The 3,044-nt window shown below is 46.5% G+C and overlaps 1 pseudogene; it reads right to left on the bottom strand.

Annotated features, from left to right (window-relative positions):
- The window catches only part of LOC116812279 (HAUS augmin-like complex subunit 1), a 4,210-nt pseudogene extending 3,559 nt beyond the window's left edge, over nucleotides 1-651 (bottom strand).
- Between the last annotated feature and the right edge of the window lie 2,393 nt (nucleotides 652-3,044).

Here is a 3,044-nt window from a genome sequence, read left to right as displayed (position 1 = left end):
AAAAAAAAAAAAAAAAAAAATCTTTAGAGCCAGCTGGGCGCAGTGGCTCACGTCTGTAATCCCAGCACTTTGGGAGGCCAAGGTGGGCAGATCATTTGTGTCCAGGAGTTTGAGAGCAGCCTGGGCAACATGGCAAAACCCCGTCTCCACAAAAATACAAAGATTAGCTGGGTGTGGTGGTGTGTGCCCGTAATCTCAGCTACTCGGAAGGTTGAGGCACAAGAATTGCTTGAACCCGTGGGGACAGAGGCTGCAATGAGCTGAGATTGCGCCAGTGCACTCCAACCTGGGCGACAGAGTGAGACCCTGTCTCAATAATAATAAATAATAATAATAACAAAAGCTTTAGGGCAGGAATGAAAAGAAAGTAAAGTATTTGGAAGAGGGCCAAGGGGGCATCTTGGAGGTCAAGTGCCTCATTTCACCTTGGACTTGGGGTTGTATATGCTGGCCTACTTCCCGCATCTTGCATCCTTTTCCCCTTGATTCTTCCCTTAGGGGGGCTGCCCACATGCGCGGTGGCCTGCCAGCAATTGGGAGGTGAGCATGCGCAGTGTGTTTACTGGAGGTGTACGCATGCTCACCTGAGGCGTTCTTCCCTTTACCAATAGAATGCCCCCAGAAGGTCATATACCACTTAAACTCCTCCATTTTGCCCCTTAATGCACATGCTCCAGCCCACTCGCCCAATTCCTGAGCTCTTATTGGGAAACCGCTGATCATCAGTTTCAGGTGTTTTTATCTATTGGGAAACTGCTTTTCCCTGGTGCTGGCTGTGACCAATTATTATTTTAGAGAGACAGTTAACCGGCTGACCATGACCTGATGGTCACCTGACATCTGACATTCCTGGTGGTGGTTGGCGGGGAAGGGGTGGGGTGCTCTCCTGTCCTGTTTATGTCTGACTAGCTACCTACTGTAACAATTCTATTAAAAAACTTTTAGAGTAACAATATTTGGTAAGGAGACTGGATACCAGATACATTGCAACAGTAAATAGGCTTTTTTGAATAAGTACCTATGAGGCCATAGGGATAGAACTTGGCCCACGCCCACTAATGTATTTTTCCATACATACTGACCAGACCTTGCAAGCTGTTTGAAGAAACTAAGATAAACAGCAACCCCCAATAAATCTTACGCAAGGCACCATACTCGCTGATCGCAGGACCTTGAAAAACTAAAATAAGCAATATCCCAACATAAATCTCACTCAAAGGAGTTAACCCTATCACCCACATGTGCACAAGACCAGACCCATCTTTACTAAACTTCCCGCCCAAGGAGGGGCTTATCTGCCATTTTCTGCTCATGTGATGTATGCGTTAGCATAACCCCTTACTACGCCTGTGATTCTTAAATTCCACCCTGCACATGTGGACACTCCCCTAACCTCATGAATTATGTATGTCACCCTCCTTAAGACACCGCAGTGCACTCCCCTCAGAGGCAGCTGGAGAATTTTTTTCTCCTGCACTGTCTCCCTTATGCCCAACCTTTCTGGGCATGTCTTAATCAACCTTATCTGCAAGAGGCTTGCCTCGCCTCATGTCTTTTCTTTCTCTTTCTTTTTCTTCTTTTCTTTCTTTCTCTCTCTCCTCTCTTTCCTCAAGACAGAATCTTGCACTCTCGCCCAGGCTGGAGTGCAGTGGTGTGATCTCGGCTCACTGCAACCTCCACCTCCCGGGTTCAAACGATTCTTCTGTCTCAGCCTCCCGGGTAGCTGGGATTATAGGCATGTGCTACCATGCCCAGCTAATTTTTGTATTTTTAGTAGCGACGGGGTTTCACCATGTTGGCCAGACTGGTCTCGAACTCCTGACCTCAGGTGATCTGCCCACCTCGGCCTTCCAAAGTTCTGAGATTACAGGCATGAGTCTTCATGCTCAGACAGGAAAGGAGACTTTATTTCTTATAAAGGGTTATATAGCCTGCAGGCTGGCTATCCCACAGGCTGCGAAGTGTAGCCTCCAGCAGACACTTCGAGGGAGTAGGGAACAAAGATTTATGCTGAACAGGTTACACCCTATGTTCACTTTGGGGTGCAGACTTAATATTTAAATGGATAACAATTAGGCCCTATCAAAGCTGAAGTGATGGCTGGTAGAACAGAGGGTTGGGGGGTCAGTTAGTGTTTGGTGGTGGGTAAGCTGCAATTGCATCAACACTGCTTATCTCAAAACCAGTGCTTGTTTAGTTGCTAGAATAAAAGGGAAAAGAAAAATCCTTGTGGCAATTAGAACATAGTTAGAACATACTTGATTCCTTTTTTTTTTTTTTTTTTTTTGTTTGAGACTGAGTTTCGCTCTTGTTGCCCAGGCTGGAGTGCAATGGCTCGATCTCAGCTCACTGCAACCTCCACCTCCCGGGTTCAAGCGATTCTCCTGCCTCAGCCTCCCGGTAGCTGGGATTGCAGGCACCCGCCACCATGCCCAGCTAGTTTTTTTGTATTTTTAGTAGAGATGGGGTTTCTCCATGTTGGTCAGGCTGGTCTCAAACTCCCAACCTCAGGCAATCCACCTGCCTCGGCCTTCCAAAGTGCTGGGATTACAGGTGTGAGCCACCACGCCCGGCCCATAGTTGATTCTTTAAGTGTAGGAGCGTGTGACTTAACCCTTGCCTGGCGTGGCTTTAGGTCTCGTTTATAATTTGGTATCTTATTGCCACAGAGAGTCCCTTCCATCAGTCTTATGATCTCTATTTCAGCATTAATTTTGGTTAGTTGTTGCGTCTAAACTGCAGAGGGAGATGGTATAATGAGATGTTTCCAACCTCCCATCTCTCATGGCAGGGAACACAGTTTTTAAGGTCTTTCTGGGGTGCCCTTGGCCAAGAGGAGTTCCACTCAGTTGGTTAGTGGGGGTGTGGGTTTTATTTTGAGTTCTCAGTGGCAAAAGGTAACATGAACAAAGTCAATAAACAATAGATGTGGACAAAAATGTATAATAAAGGGTTAATTTCCTTTTTTTTTTTTTTTTGCGATGGAGTCTCATTCTGTCGCCTAGGCAGGACTGCAGTGGCACAATCTTGGCTCACTGCAATCT

Source organism: Hylobates moloch, unplaced genomic scaffold (genome assembly GCF_009828535.3).
Source record: "Hylobates moloch isolate HMO894 unplaced genomic scaffold, HMol_V3 SCAFFOLD_7, whole genome shotgun sequence".
Lineage (NCBI taxonomy): Eukaryota > Metazoa > Chordata > Mammalia > Primates > Hylobatidae > Hylobates > Hylobates moloch.
The sequence above is the reverse complement of the archived record's forward strand: the minus strand, read 5'-3'. Positions and strand labels throughout refer to the sequence as shown.